This window comes from Megascapheus bottae, chromosome 7 (genome assembly GCF_031878675.1).
Source record: "Megascapheus bottae isolate mThoBot1 chromosome 7, mThoBot2.hap1, whole genome shotgun sequence".
Taxonomy (NCBI): Eukaryota; Metazoa; Chordata; class Mammalia; order Rodentia; family Geomyidae; genus Megascapheus; species Megascapheus bottae.
In genome coordinates this window covers 20,840,252-20,858,253 of record NC_143515.1, presented here as the reverse complement: position 1 = coordinate 20,858,253, position 18,002 = coordinate 20,840,252, and positions in this window count along the sequence as shown.

Here is an 18,002-nt window from a genome sequence, read left to right as displayed (position 1 = left end):
CAGACAAGTTAAGAAACACCACCCATCCATATGTTGCCTCCAAGAGACCCACCTCACTGCCAAAGACAGAAACAAATTCCAAGTGAAAGGCTGGAAACGAATTTTCCACTCCAATGCACCATGCAAAAAAGCAGGAGTAGCAGTCTTAATCTCTGATAAAATTAACTTCTCAGTAAAAACAATACATAAAGATAGAGACGGTCATTATATATTAGTAAAGGGTACAATCCATGCCCATAATATTACAGTTATAAATATCTACTCCCCCAACACGGGAGCACCCAAATTTGTCAAACAAACTCTTTTAGAACTACAGAACAAGATAGACTCAAACACAATCACAGTGGGAGACCTCAATACACCACTCTCAACAAATGACAGGTCAACTCAACAAAAATTAAGGAAAGACACCATCGACTTAAACGACACCATAGCCCAGTTGGGCTTAACAGATATACACAGAGTCTTCCACCCAACGGCAAAACTTTTTACATTTTTCTCACCAGCACATGGAACACACTCCAAAATAGATCATATAATAGTTGATACAGAAAACTTAAGCAGATAGAAGAGGTCTGATATAATCCCATGCATCCTATCAGACCACAGTGGAGTCAGACTAATTCTGAACAATGCAGTCAAAGTCAAAAAACATTCAATCACATGGAAACTGAACAACACACTTCTGAATAACCACTGGGTAACAGATCAGATCAGAAATGAAATTATAAACTTCCTGGAATGTAATGAAAATCAGTAAACATCACAGAGGTACTTATGGGACACAGCAAAGGCAGTTCTAAGAGGCAAATTTATCGCACTAGGAGCACATATTAAAAAGACAGAAGAAGAGCATGTAAATAACCTTAAAAAAATGAAGCACCTAGAGGAGCAAGAAAAAGTTAATTTTAAAACAGCTAGAAGGACAGAAATAACAAAAATAAAATCAGAAATTTCAGAGATTGAAATAAGATCTATTATACAAAAAAATGATAAATCAAAAAGTTGGTTCTTGAAAGAGTCAACAAAATTGACAGACCCTTGGCAAGATTAATCAAAAAAAGGAAAGGGGAGACTCAAATAAACAAGATTAGAGACCCCACGGGAACATTCACAACTGATTCCCAAGAAATCCAGTCCATAATGAATAGGTACTACCAGGGCCTATATTCAAAGAAACAAGAAAATCTAGTAGAAATGGATGATTTCTTAAATAAATATAGGCTACCCACACTGAACAACGATGAGGTAAACAAAATGAACAGACCAATTTCTTACAACGAAATTGTGGACGCAATCAGGGAAATGCCAACCAAAAATAGCCCAGGTCCAGATGGTTTCACTGCGGAATTCTACAAGACATTTAAAGATGAAATAACACCTATACTCTTGAAACTCTTCTGAGAAATAGAAATAGAAGGAGCAATACCAAACTCATTTTATGAAGCTAATATTACTCTCATCCCCAAACCAGGGAAAGACCCAACAAAAAAAGAAAACTACAGACCTATCTCTCTAATGAACACAGATGCAAAACTCCTCAATAAAATATTAGCCAACAGAATCCAGAAACAAATTTAAAAAATCATACACTATGATCAAGTGGGCTTCATCCCACAAATGCAAGGCTGGTTTAATATTTGCAAATCAATCAATGTAATACATCATATCAATAGAGCTAAGGATAAGAATCATATGATAATTTCTCTGGACGCGGAGAAGGCATTTGACAAGTCAAGACCTAAGGAACAAAAGGCGCATGGTATCCTTAATATGCGGTTATTAAATGCAACGTGTACAATAACTGCATACCCAAAGCTATGGACATGGTAATGGAAATACAAACATAACTATATAGACAAAAAGACCTATGACTCTATAATCATAATGTTTTATTTCATAAATTGATATGTTTCTATGACATACAAACCGTTAGCCTAATTTTGATTAAGTTCTAAATACTAAGTCCCAGAGAATGTAATTAGAGATTCCCTCCTTGAACAATTGTTTGTTAAACTTGTCATTTAAAATATGATGTAAACTTAAGCCATATAATTAATGATTGTTGTTCTTAAGGTACTATGTTATCTCTCATCACTTCTAGTGTTCCTTGGTTATCTCATATCATTACACTATCTCTCTTTGTTACCTGATATATCTGATATATTTGTATTTGGTTATCTGAAATTGGATAGGGAACAGGGGAAAACAAGATGAGGGGTGGGGCAAGGGGGGAGGGAAATGGGGACCAAGACATGTGAAAGGGTATCAATTTATGGGAATTAATGCATCATTTATCTGGCAAATATCATGTAACCCTTCTATTAATTACAATAAAAATATATTAAAAATACATTTTAATTACTAAGTATGAATTTATGACTCTCGGGATAGCTATATAGTAGATAGAAGACTATTTTCTACTCCTCTTACCCATCACCTACCTTTAGGATACTTCACATCAGGCATTTCCCATCAATTCTTAGGAAAAATCATGTCCTGCCATGCCATCCAGCTTTGTGTGTCTTACATGTTTCCATACCAGATATTTATTAAGCTTTTGGATGACATTTGTGTCAACTAATGGAAGCTGAGGTATCCTCTAATCCAAGGATTCCATTCTTCTCTAACTTCACAGTGTTCCTTAAGCAAGCATAGTTCTTTATTAATTGTATCTTTCCGGTACTAAGTAAAGCAATTTTTCTTCTTTGTTCTTTCTTTTTTTTTTTTTTTTACCAGTCCCAGCATTTGCACTTAGGGGCTGGGCACTGTCCTTGGGCTTTCTCAAAGCTAGTGCTCTACCACTTCAGCCATAGAACCATTTCCAACTTTTTCTGTATATGTGATACCAAGAAATTGAATGGAGTGCTTTGTGCATGCCTAGACAAACACTCTACCCACTAGGCTACACTCCCCTCCCCAAAGTAAAGCAACTTATGTGTGCTGGGCCTGGAGCTAGAATCCAGTTAGCCAAGAACTGTTGGGGCCTAGCCTCCATCCCTGAAGCCTGATTCTGGCTCAGCTGCAATTAAAGGGCTTTGTCTAGGCATTCGGTCCTTTGCATACCTCTCTTAAGGCATCTCTGTGTACGTGACTCGATTGAATCCCCCGCAGTTTCGCGGGTCTCACAGCAGCTAAAGTCTCGAGCACTTTCCTGCACCTGTCCTGCCCACTACCTGAAAGCCCCACCCAGACACTTAGTGGTAGCACAGAGGCCCTCTTCCTATTGGCTAGCTTCCCAGTGCCCACCTTCTCCTACCCTAACAGTATATAACTAATTGTCTGATGCAATAAAGGGGGAGAGCATCAGAGAGAACGAGAGATCAGCAGAGATCAGCAGAGAGATCTGATGCGCTTTCATGGTTAACACTGCTTCTGACTCAGCGTGGTTTTTTCTTCCCCGGTGATTGGGGGAGGGCTGGGTCTTCGACACTTACCATCTCGCTCGGCTCCCGGGGGACTACAGGCCGGCCCTGTGTGTCCCTCCCCGTTCCCGTGTTGCTGCCCCGGAGAGGAGAGGAGCAACAAAGAACTTCCCTGAGTTTTGTGCTCAAGGCCAGTGTTCTTCCTCATGAGCCACAGCTTCACTTCCAGTCTTTGGGCTCTTCACTGGAAATAAAAGACTCATTGTCTCTCATGCTAGGCTGGCTTCCAACCACCATACTCAGATTTCAGCTAGCTGGGTGGCTAGCAGTGAGCTAGCATTGATCAGGAATAAAGCAGTTTCTAGTGACTGTTTAGGCCATGGAGGAATCAAATGCATACACATTCAACATGGGGAAGTAGAGGCAAGGGACTGCAGGCAGTGACTCTAAGTTCAAGTGAAGAGGCATTCCCCACATGGAGGGTAGCAGGTGGCAACAGACTCCATCCCATAATGCAGGATGTCCCATTTGGGGACAGATGAGCACAGTACCCATAATACTACATGACATTAAAATTCCAGGATGTTGCTCTGGGGACATGAAGAGAGCACTGCTTCTCAGAGGCCATGAGCACAATGATAAACCAGTGTCTGATCACAGACCTCTTCAGTTCCCTTCCTTTTATGAACTGCATCTTGATTTGAATATGTCCACCTTCTAACACATTAAGACTTTCTGGAATACATGCTAAAATAACTGTCCCAGGAAGCATTTTAAAATGTTTTCCTTCCCTCCTATTTTGAGGAATTAACATCCTAATTAAAAGTTATAATAATCCTTTTACATCTCTTAAAATTTCACTTTTAAATGTCTTACATGGTCTCTCTACAATGCACTAGGGCAAAGTTATTTCTACATAGAGCAAGGAGAAGGCAGCTGACCGCTGTGTAGGTGGGAAGGCCTCCTAAAATTCTATTGGACTTATTAATAGGACATAAAGAAACTCCAAGTGAAGATCTTCTCCCATTCTGTAGGCTTCCTAATTAATTTATTAGCCATATCCTTTGCCATACAAAAGCTCAGAAGTTTAATTCAGTCCCACTTATCCAGCCTTTCTCTGATTTGTTGTGATTCTTGGTCCTTATTAAAGTTTTGACCTGTGCCAAGTAGGCCTAGTGTATCTCCTATTCCTTCGTGTAAATTTTCAGTGTGCCAGCTTTTACCTCGAGGTCTTTGATCCATTTGGAGTTAATTCTAGTGCAGGGTGACAAAGAAGGATCCAACTTTAGTTCTCTGCAGGTGCAGAAAGACTTAGAAAAAATCATATTAAGTGAAGTAAGCCAGACTCAAAGGAACATAGGCTCAATGGTTTCCCTCATTTGTCATAATCAGTAGAAACCTTGGGCTCTCATAGCAGAGACTTGCAATAGAGCAAAACCTAGATACATAGGCCATATAGTATGACGCTAAATGCAAGGACCTCTAGGATATAGAAACAAAAGCCATATAATGAGTTATTTTTGTCCTTAATGTACTATGTTATCTCTCATTTCTTTTGCTGTCCCTTGGTTATCTCATATTGTTACAGTATCTCACTGTTATCTGATATATTGGATATATGTGTATTTAGTTATTTGAAATAGGATAGGGAAGGGCTGAAAACAAGATGAGTGGTAGGGGTGGGGGACAAGGAAATGGGAACCAAGACATGAGAAAGGGTATCAACGTATGTGAATTAATGCACCATCTATCTGGCGAATATAATGTAACTCTTCTATTAATTACAATAAAAATATATGATAAAAAGAGACACCAAGTGGATTTGAAAGCCACCACACCCTAATGATAACACAATGAATTCTCATGATCTATGTTCCAAGGCTGCCTTCAGCTCGTGTGGACATGTGGCTTTCGAATTCCAAGTCCTCATGGACTTTAAGCAATGGCATACATGGAATAGTTAGGAGCCATATTCTCAACCCAGAATTGTGTGTGGTGAGGGGAGGAGCTCCTGGCTGAGATGATTCTAAAGACCTGGGAATAGAGGGAGACCAGGAGTCCTTTCTATGATGCTTCCTGGTAAGAGGGAAGTGCACTCTGGTCCCTGCTCCTGAGGGGCTGGGTGATGAGGAGAGTCAGCAGGGTCCCAGAACAGAGCCTTAAATCCCCTGGAGTCTGTGCTGTCAGTTCAGAGAGGACACTTCACAAGGGAATGAATGCAGTCAATTGCCTATTAAATTAATACATTCATAGACTAAATCTTAATTATATAACTTATCATTTTAATTTATGACACTAAGAAAGATATCTAGGGAAAACTAATAACCAATCAGCTCTTCCTCATTCTTAGCCTGAGAGTGAGGAAGCTCAGGTCCCAGTCTGTGCCCTTGAGGACAAGCAGTGACCTGATCAATGCAGAGGATTCTGGGGACCTGCTGGGGACAGCACTGGCCCTGCAACCCCTTCTCACCTCCCATAACTGGTGTGTGCACATGTTCCCTTCATGGCTGCAGGTCTGCAGGTCCCCCTTCTTCCCTCACCTTTCTCACCTGTCCTTAATCACTTCACTACATGTCTGTGGAATTGTGAACATTGACAGGTGTGATTACACTTTACAAAGTGAACATGAAATGGTCAAAACTCTTATATCGGCAGTCATGATTTCCTCTAAAATCCTAGTCCTAGGTCCCATGAAACCTGGCAGAGAGCGCCAGCTCCCAGCTCCTCCTTACAAGGGGAAACAGGCCGTATCTCCCTCTTTTCCAAGAATGACCAAGCTTGGTTTCTAAACAGCATATTGTTAATCTTCTTGCAGATCACCCTCCACCTGGGGAGCAAGGTGAAAGGCTGGAGACAAGGTCCACATTAGTTGTGTTCACTCACATCTAAGTGTGAGAACAAAAATCAATACTGACCAAGCAGGCAGTTTAGGGAATATAGTTCTGTTCAGAGAATATAGTTCTGTTCAGATAACCAATCAGGCAAATGCCTTCATTCACAAGGACACATTCATGCTCAATGCACACATACACTGGGGTTGGAGCACGAGCCATCCTTTCTTACCAAGATCAAAGCTGCAGAATGGAGAGAAACAAGGTTAGAGATCCATGTCCCTAAGCCAACTCCTAAAGCTGATCCTGCTCAGATAGAGTTGGTTTGATGTTTGGCTTGTCTGCCATATGGAACTAAATTTGGTGGAACAAACAAGCATTTTTTTCTAACAAAGTTCAGGAGGTTGAGGAAATCCAAGAGGCAAATGTTCTGACTCACCTAATTTCTATGTCCTCATGGGCTTGGTGCCTGTTAGGAGGGCTAGAGACAGAGCTTCTTCTAATGACAATGGAGGTGAGGATTTTGCATTTCCCTACACTAACTCTCTTTTAAAATTATCCTTTCAGGGGCATACACTGGAGTTGCCATTCAACGAAGTAGTTTATGAATATAATGCGTCTTTTTCAATATCACCCCTTTCATCATTTTCTCCCATCAGTCTCAAACCACGCCATTACTAAATTTTCTTCAGTCTTGGCATGTGTATTGGGGTTTTTTCACAGCATTTCCCTTTCCCCTCCTTTATTAAAATTTATTTTTTATTGTGGGGTAATGTATAGAGAGGTTACAGGTATTCCCAGGTAGTGGGTGCATTACTTCTCACACATTGATACTCCTTCTCATGTTTTTGTCCCCATTTCCCTCTCTACACCTTTCCCCATCATCTTGTTATCCCCCTTCCCTTTCCTATTTCAAATAAACAAATAAACATATATAAAATATACCAGATAACAAAGTCAGATACAGTAACAATATGAGATTTATCAAAGGGCAACACAAGAGAAGAGAAATAACATAGTACATTAAGAACAACAGTCATATAAGATACAGCTCTTGTTTCCAAACCTAGAGATCCTTTCATTTGGTCTCACCCCATATGACCTTATCTACCTAGTTTTTGCACTATTGTGTTCCCCTCTGCTTGTAGAATCCTAGGTGTGTACTAATTTACTAAAATTGAGGAAAACCATTGAGCCTATGTTCCTTTGGGTCTGGTTTTCTTCACTTAATATGTTTTTTTTCCAAGTCTTTCCATTTCCTTACAAATGGGGCAATGTCATTCTTTTGATGGCAGCATAGAATTGTATATAAACACCACATCTTGTTGATCTAATCATCTACTGAGCCCTCACTCTTTCTTTCTAACATTCATTTCTTCTTGCAGGTCACTTCTCCGTTTACATGCACACTGGGGGACAAAACTCCTTCCCTTGAGAATGTCTTGGTGCCACAGAGAAGACAAGGGAGAGAGGCTATGTCAGGCTTCTAGTCTCAGAACCAGCAAGGGCAGCGGCTTTGCCCCCAAAATCCATCCTGCTAGGAGGCACTGCCTTACTGTGAGTTCTTGTTTTTGGGTTAATACTCTGTTCAGCGTTCTGGTGGTCATTGCTGGTGGTAGCAGGCATATTTCTCTTATTTCTCCAATGGACTTGTGTATGCAAAGTGAGGTCTGCCATCTAGTGTTCATTTTCTGATACTACACCTTGTAAGGTAATAGAAACCAGATTTTACTAATCCTTCTTCCTCCCACCTCTTCTGTCATTTTCAATGCAGTTACAGTTTCCTTAGCATATATCACTTTTCCAAAAGAACTTCATTATTATACTTTCATATATAATTACAATTTATTTGCCTATGTTTACCCCTCCAGATTGCATTAACCTCTGTTGCTACTGTGGAGCAACACGGGAATGGGGAGGGACACCCAGGGCCAGCCTGAAGTCCCTTGGAGCCAGGTGAGATGGTAAAGATCATGAAATTAGTTATATACTGTTGGAGAAAGAGAAGGTGGGAACTGGGAAGCTAGCCAATAGGAAGAGGGCCACCTTGCTATCACTAAGCGTCCGGGGCAAACTTTTAGGTACTGGGCGGGACAAGTGCAGGAAAGTGTGCAAGACCTGTGCTGCTGCGAGACCTGCTCTGCTGCTGGGGGCTCAGTTGAGTCATGTACACAGAGATGCCTTAAGAGAGGTATGCAAGGAGCGAATGCCTGGCCAAAGCCCTTTAATGGCCACTAAGCCAGAATCAGGCCTCAGAGATGAAGGTCAGGCCCCAACAAACATGATTTCTATACTGATTTCATTCATACACTTTACTCCAGTTACATCGACCCAATCACCTTCTTCTTTCCTCTCCCTCTCCTACTGGATTCCCTCCCCAAATACAAACACAGTCCCTCTTTACACTCATCTCAGTCACTCTGTCCATCAGAACCCGTCTCATATTCTCTCTCTCTCTCTCTCTCTCTCTCTCTCTCTCTCTCTCTCTCTCTCTCTCTCTCTCTCTCTCTCTCTCTCACACACACACACACACACACACATGTCCTTCATGCACACACATGTTCATATATATGCATACATACATACCATAAGTCTCCAGTGTTGTTACAAGGTGTGTATGCTCCTAGTTGGAAAGATATGTGTCTTTAGCTGGAACACTGAAAGATGAAATTAATATTTCTAGTGATGTGGTATGTTGTTTCTGTGTTTAACATTTTGGTTATTTTTGTGTAAATAGTGAATTATAGTTGTTTATTTTTACTCCATTTTAGTTGTTGTGCCCAGGAGCTACCAATTACAAGCAGTTTATGAATTCATGGTATTATCCTGGGCCTTAAGGAGTACTTTTCAGATTCTTCCTACTAACACTTACTCAAGATGGACTCTTAATACAGAGGGAAGGAGAGGTTACCAGGTTGTGTAGGCCAGGGTTTGGTTCCTCTTTTTCATGAGGGGGCTTGTGACTACGGCTTTCCATGACTTTCCATGTCTGCAGCCCTTTCCACCTGAGCCAAATCTGTTTTCCTCTTGTCTTCTGGGCCTTGCAGCCGCTGATGCTGCACTGAGTATACAGCCTAACTTAGGAGATTGTACTTTGGGTTGTCCCACTGTTCAGGGTTCCAGAGAGTGTCCAGCCCAGAGATGTGAGCACAGGTCTCTCATCTATAACATGAATGACTGTATAAATATAAATTTTAAAGAGTCATACTGCCAAATCAAAACAGCATTGAGATTCTACCTCACTCCAGTTAGAGCGGCCATTATCAAGAAATCTAATAACAACAGATTCCAGTGGAGATTTGGCCAGAAGGGATCGCTACTCTATTTTTGGTGGGAATGTAAACTCATTCAACCACTATGGAAAGCAGTATGGCAGTTCCTCAAAAGACTAACATAGAACTCCCGTATGACCCAATAGTCCGTAAAAAAGGACATGCTAAAGCCACAAGCACAACAATGTTTATCTTATTTTTTTAATATTTTTATTGTAATTAATAAAAGGATTACATGATATTTGCCAGATAGAAGGTGCATTAATTGACATACATTGATACCCTTTCACATGTCTTGGTCCCCATTACTCTTACCCCAACCCCTCTCTTGGTTTTCCCCCCTTCCCTATCCAATTTCAAATAACCAAATACAAATATATCCAATATATCAGATAACAAAGTGAGATACTGTAACTATATGAGATAACCAAGGGACAGCAAAAGAGATGAGAGTTAATATAGTACATTAAGGACAACAATCATTCATTATATGGATTTTGTTTCAATATCCTGGAGGTCCTTTCAATTAGCTTCATACTATATGGCCTTATGTATCAAAGTTTTGCTCTATTGCAAATCTCTGCTATGAAAGCCCAAGGTTTCTAATGATTATGACAAATGAGGGAAACCATTGAGCCTAAGTTCCTTTGAGTCTGGCTTACTTCACTTAATATGATTTTTTCTAAGTCTTTCCATTTCTGAACAAATGGGGCGATGTCGTTTTTTCTGACAGTGGCATGGAATTCCATTGTGTACACATACCACATCTTGTTGATCCACTCATCAACTGAGGGACATCTAGGTTGGTTCCATATCTTTGCTATGGTGAATAATGCTGCAATGAACATTGGCACAACAATATTTATTGAAGCATTGTTTACCATAGCTAAAATATGGAACCAACCCAGGTGCCTCTCAGTAAATGAATGGATGAAGAAGATGTGGTTCTTATACACAAAGGAATTCTATGCTGCCATCAGAAAGAATGATGTTGCTCCATTTGTAAGGAAATAGAAAGACTTGGAAACAAATCATATTAAGTGAAGTAAGCCAGACCCAATGGAACATAGGCTCAATGGTTTTCCTCAATTGTAATAAATTAGTACACACCTAGGACTCTCCTAGCAGAGGATTACAATAGTGCAAAACCTAGGTACATAAGGACATACAGGATGAGACCAAATGAAAGGATCTCTAGGTTATGGAAACCAGAGCTGTATCTTGTATGTTAGTTGTTCTTAATGTACTATATTATTTCTCTTCTCATTTTTTGCCCTTTGGTTACTCTCATATTGTTACAGTATCTGACTTTGTCACCTGGCACATTGTATATTCAGTTAGTTGTTTATTTGAAATAGGAAAGGGAAGGGAGGAAACAAAGTGATTGGGAGGGGTGGAGCAGGGAAATGGGGACAAAAATATGAGAACGGATATCAATGTGTGAGAAGTAATTCATCTGCTATCTGGTGAATATAACTGTAACCCCTTTATACATTACAATAAAAAAGATTCCTTTTACCACACACTTCATAGATACTTCACTTTTATTTTTTCCTGCAGAAATACACAATGAAACTGAAAATAGAATATATTTCTTTGTGATGAAATAGGCTGAGTAAACAAATTGTTCTCCTGATGATTTAAATATGCTTTTACTGTGAATGACATGATATGTAATTGCAAAAAAACTAACTTGTTCCAATAGTTTTGCCCATCAGTTATATCAGAAACTAGTGCATATTCCAAAAATGGTTGTAGCTATAATATAGAAATAAGATTAATTTTGGTAAATGACAGTGTCATGTGAGTGGTCCTCTTCAGAGGTGGCAGGATTTCATTCATTTTAAAGTGAGGCATAGTAAAAATGCATTCTCTAAAGCATCATCTACATTAAGATGGAAAGAATTTCCATTCCCTGGTAAAAATATCACTAGGGCTTAGAACAACTCTTTAGAAATTCACACTGCAAAAATATGGAAAGTATGTATTGTAATGATATATTAGTAATATCAGAATGTAATGAAGGAAATATGGACTTCATGATCTAAAATTCCAGAATATATAAATGATCCTTTTATTCAGAGTTGGCACATTTGCCAACATAGGCAAAAGTTTTACCAGGACACAGACAAAGACATGTGAGCAAAGAGAAATGAGTTGACTTAGGAGATTCACAAGCCAGGATCTCCCTTCAGGCCATTTTCCTATCATGCATTTTCTCAGATCTGATTCAAGAGGAGAAAGGATGGAAGTGTAGGGACCAAGGTAGCAATCCTTCCAGTTACTGGGTTATTTTCCTCATGGCTGCACAATTCATCCTTAATATATATCACTTTCATGAGTTGTGGCTCTGTCTCTGCTGTGCCCTCAGTGATGCAGGTGCTGCTGGGTCTTCTGGTCATTAGGTGATGTGTGTTCTTTCTCTATGACACCAACCACAGAGGCTCTGGGGCCTCCTTTAGAGTAATGCGTTTCACAGCTCACTTGATGATGTTGTATTGAATGGGAGTGGTTATCAAGATCTCAAGTCTCTTTGTTTGTGATCCCTGATCATCTCTCCATACAAAAGAGCTGTGTGGACTTCTCTGCTGTCTATGGATGGGGAAGGTAAATGCTAAATAGAAGTTGGAGGATAGGAAAAAATAATAATATTTGACCACCAAAGAAATGTATTTATTACTTTGGAATATTTCTCTCCAGCCACGTAGTATTTGAGAAAGTCCACACAAATTCCGTCACATCAAATTGTTCATAGCACATGGGATACCATGTGATAGCACATGGAAGTTTCCCCTGACTTTGAAACAATTTGTGACAACTGCCAACTTCTTGTATTTTCACACCCCCGGCTCTTGGCACACAATGTGCATATGAACAGCTGCTCCAGGTTTGGCTCCAAACAAGTTGTTCAGAACTGCATAAGTGAGAGGACTCGACATTGTCCAAAGCTCTCTCTACTTTTGGGTCTCATGATCATGTGATCATGATGTCTTCCCAATGCTCTTTTTTCAGTACTGTTCTCCAGAGAAAATTATTTCATTCATGAGAATTAGACTGCATTAATGCCTTCCCTCATGGCTTATGAACCTAGACTGGTGGTAATTATCTCAATTCCCAGCACAACATACAGACATAAAAAATCATAAATGGAGGACTTACTCATTTGCCATATTTGTTTGTTTTGTTGTTGCACAGGATTTCTTTATGTATTCCAGTCTGGACTCTAATTCACAATATAGCTTAGACTAATACTAAGCTGGCAAATGTCATCATCTCAGCCCAGAAAGAAAATTATTTGAAAAACATCTCTTACTATTACTAAATACTATTCAATTTGTAATGGTCTAATTTAATTAATACATGATACCAAACATTTGCGATTAGAATGAGGATTTACTTCAATATAACCTGAATTATCATATCTCAGCAGCTGAATGAAAAACACATATTCTCCTGCTGCCTGTGTCAAGCCCTGGCCTTACCCAGTTATGTCTGAAGTGCAGCAGAGATGCTCGTGGCACCCAGAGCTCAACTGAAACTTGTTAGGACTTCTAAAGCTTCTTGCTCTGACAATCACCAAGAAAAACTGTTGTACTGCTCCACAAACAAATTACATTAGATAGCTGTGCCACCCAAACCAGGGTGGTTTTTGTTCATGGCTGTATCACTGTGGGAGGAAAATGTATACCTTGTGAGCAGTAGTAAACCCCACTATCCTCAGCCTCCACCCTGCTGATTTTCAGTGTGAAATCTGTGCCTGATCCACTACCACTGAACCTGTCTGGAATCCCAGTTTCTCGATTAGAAACCCCATAGATCAGGTGTTGTGGAGACTGCCCTGGTTTCTGCAGGAACCATTCCAAATAGGTGTTTCCATCACTATACACAAGACTCTGATTAGACCTGCAGGAGATGGAGGCCGGCTCTCCCAGAATGACAGGCAGAGAGAGTGGACTCTGGGTCAATATAACATTCCCCTGGTTCCTAAAATGAGACACAGGGTTAATTACAAGAGGACAGGGTTATTTACAAGTATCAAGGGTGATTTTCATAATTATCTTTTCTTATTTCAGTTATATTTTTTAATTTTTATGAACATTTTATGCACAATGTTCATTAAATACAAGATGAAAGCACACACACACACACACACACACACACACACACACACACTTGTAAGAGACAAGGGGGCTCTAGAATTTTCCACCCCTTCCCGTTATCAAGTCATAAGCAGAGCACAGATTTTTGCTCCCCCTGGAATCTTCCTCACTCACATAGATCCATGTATTCCATGTACATCCAGGAAGGCAGATCTGCTCACCTCACGTGTGGATATAGCACACGGGGAGCAGTGGACAGAGAGCTCAGCCACCCCCCAGCTCCTTCCCCAGCTCCACTGTGCTCTTACCTGGGATGCAGAGCATGAGCAGCCCCAGGAGCTGAGCAGGGCACCTCATTTTGACAGGAAGCAGTCCTGCTCAGTGCAGGCAAGCTGAGAGCTGAGCTCTTATGTGGGACTTGCAGGGAAGCTCCTCCTCTGGGAGCAATATGCAAATGACCTGGTGGGTGCAGTGGAGAGAGACACACTAACAGGTGAGGTGGAAAGACACACCAGAAGGATGGGGCCTCTCCTGAGAGCCATGACATTCACTGTGATCAAGAGGAGCAACAGAGATCTAATGTGTGTGTCCTAGAGAGGGACATGCCTCATGATTCCTCATGCTCTTGGCCTGCTTCCTAATCCTTCCACCCCTTCCCAGGTACACATTACACTGTTATTTGAGAAGGATGAATTTCCATAAATATTGAGTCATTCTTATTTATTCTCTAGATATTTACTTAAAAGTTTAGGTCTCATAATTTCATGTTTCTTACTATGATCTGTATACAATATAGGAAGTAGAACTGTGAAATGCTTGATGGATAGTTTTGCACAGATTTATAAATCAGTCAAACTATGGAAATGTTTTTGCCAGTCCTGGGCTTGGGCTTAGGGCCTGAACTCTACCACTTGAGCCACAGAACCACTTGCAGCTTTTTCTATATATATGGTACCAAGGAATTGAACCCAGGTCTTTATGCATTTTAAGCAAGCACTCTGCCACTAGGCCAAACTCCCAGCCCCAAATCCATGGGATTTTATACCAAGTTCCTCAGATACATGTTTTTTTCGCTCACAAACAGATGGTAAAATAGCCTCAGTTGACAGTCCTGACATGATTTATAATAGTTTGGGTTTTCCTACTCTTGACCATCCCATAAGCTGAAGAAAGAACATTTCTTCTGTTTTAATTTCTTTCTTGTTTTTGGATTATTATTATTATTATTTGATGCCATTGTATTTCTATGGGTTCAGAAGTCTTCCTGTTACTTCTTGTGATTTTAAAAGGCTTCAGCATACTCCAGTGTATGTCTGCACATAGCAATTTCTCTTCACTTGCATTTATAAAAACAATGCAATAACATGACATTGAGTAGGTAAGCTTTTGGCTCATGTCTGTAATCATACCTATTCAGGACCCTAAGATCTGAGGATTGTGGTTCAAAGTCAACCCTGACAGGAAAGTTCCTGAGACTCTTATCTCCAATTTACCAACAGAAAAAAGGAAATTGCACTGTGGCTCAACAGGTAGAAATGTAAGGCAGTAGCCTTGACCTGAAAGACTCAGGAAGAGTACCCAGGACAGAGTTCAAAAAAAGTTGAAAAAGAAACACACACACACATACACACACACACACACACACACACACACACTATTACACACACACTATTACTTTGCCCTCAATTTTGTGCTATAGTATCACTGATACAAAGGCTGGCTTTCATTTTCCATTCATTAGTCACATATGCCATTCTACTATATTCTAACCTCAATTGTGAAGGATAAAATTTGATCCAGGAATTTACTGAATTTCCCTGTGCAAATAGGCATAACAAATTACTCACCTGACTGTATGGTTGACTAGCTGATCAGTCAGGAGAGGGGCTTCTTCACAAAAGTCTCCCTGACTTTCACATTTTCCTTTTCCTCTTAAAGGATCATAATTTCATCTTCCTTTATCCTTCTCCTCATCTATTTACTTTCAATATGTGTAAGTTGGGTGTTGAACCCAAAGTGAAGATTAACCAAAGATAGAAGTCATGCTAAAAGAAATATCACATCCCAGATCCTGCTGTCACACAGCTGAGCACAAGCCACTGGATATTACATCCATTAACATTTTGCCACTCAAGTTCTATTAAAGTCTGAAATATTCACAATCACCTTATGTAGCTGAATTATTTATACTGACATTCTCCAAATGAAATAAGAGAAACTATATCAAGACAAAAAAGAAAAGAAAAGGCATGAAGTCCATAAATGCAGTGGCAAAATGTCTTTATTTGCTGAAAAACTTCATGAACAAAGTATTTAGAATCCAAACATAAAATATTTGAATTAATAATCCAGTACTATCCCTGTCCACATTTTGAATAGCTGTTCAGAATACAAAGAAACCTAAATAAATCCAGGGTATTTCCACATTTGTAGTTTGGAATATCATTTTATTACTTCAGCTATACTGGTCAACACCAGTGGCTGAAGCCTACAATCACATTTACTCAGCAGATTGAGACCTACAAGACTGTTGGCCCAGGATAGCCAGGGCAGGATTCTTTTCCTCTCATTCTAGAACTGCTCCTGCAATTGAAGGCATGAGAAAACAGCTGGGGCAGCCCAGCCTCACACTTCTCCTTCTCTGGTAGTTTATGTAATGGCTTGTATCACTGTGGGTGGGAGATTATAATCATGCATACAGTAATAACTTGCAACATCTTCAGGCTGCAGGCTGCTGATGGTGAGTGTGAACTCAGTCCCATATCCACTGCCACTGAATCTGGAGGGGATCCCAGAGTGTAAACTGTTCGCATCATAGATCAGTAGCTTGGGTACTTTCCCTGGTTTCATCTGGTACCAGCTTAACTCATTGCTAATTCCCTGCAGCTAATGGTGACTCTGTCTCCAGGAGATGCAGACAAGGAGGATGGAGACTGGGTCATCTGGATGTCACATCTCACACCTAGCATAGGAAAAGTAATAAATATACATAAAATCAAGCATGTTATAAGAAAGCTTCATAAATAGCCAAGCATCACTGTCTACAACAGTCTGAGATCATCAGCATAGTCTTTCCTTACTTGGAATCCAGAGCAGCAGCAGCCCCAGCAGCTGAGTGAAGGCCCTCATGTCTGTGCTGTGTTCTGACTGGGACTGACTCCTGCACCTGGGATGAACAGCCTATGAAGAAGATGTGAGGGCAGTGACTGTGCTGTGGGCCCATGCAAATCAGCAGGGCTCTGGGTGGGGCAGGGCTGAAGTTTGTACAGCTGTGGAGCTGAGTCTCTTGGGAACTGAGCCTCTACACCAGATATGCTATCTGTCTCCCCATAGAGGGAGAGGCTGACTTTATTATCAAGCCAGTACAGATGAGCATCTGTAGAAGTAATTTGGATCTGAAGCAAACTTGGATACAGATTTTTAAGATCTCATTTGAAACAATGATATTGAATTATTTTTTAAAAAAAGGAGATAGAATTATGTCAGGTGAAGTGAAACACACATGATTTCTCTCATATGTGGAGGGTAGTTCTAATGCATGAATGCACAAGTATATAACAGATATATTAATCAAAGCTTGTTGTTTACATGGGAGAATTCCAATGATGTAGCTCCTTACACTAACTCAATTCAACAAAATCAATTCTGGCACTTGGAAGATGTGGAAGGCAGGTGAAAGGGAGGAAGAGGTGAATGAAGATAGGAAATTGGGGATAAAGCACTCATAAAAACCTGTGCAGATACAATGAATGGAAGAAAACTGAAGGGAGAGGGTGGGGGAGAATAATTGAAGTGACAGGGTGACATCAATCATGATGTCTTATACTTATAAATTTGCTCAATAGTAACTACTTATCACTGATACTTAAAGAAAATAAAAATATAATAAAGTATTAAATTTCTGACCCTTTGTAAGAAAGGATGCTCATTTTTACAGAAAATACATATTATAATGTCATAAATAAATATGTAATTCAATATGTTGTATATAAATTAATATGTGAAAGAAATGGCTATTCAGTTTTTCTCTACCACTTCCTGAGCAGAGTCCCAGAGTCACAACAGATTGGAGAGAGACGTGACAAACGGGACTACCTAAAAATGAAAAGCCTCTGTACAGATAAAAGCATAGCTACTAAAGTATAAAGACAGCCAACTTGGTGACTATACCGTAACCCTTCCATTAATTAATATAAAAATTACATGAAAAAAAGAAAGCCAACTTACCTGGAAAAGATATTTACCAATAATACATCAGACAAATGCTTAATATCCAGTATCTACAAGGAGCTCAACAAACTAATCCCCCCAAGCCCAACAAACCAATCACTAAATGGGCAAGGGAACTGAAGAGAGACTTATCCAAAGCACAGGTTAAAATGGCAGAAAAACATATGAGAAAATGTCATCATCCATGGTCATAAAGGAAATGCA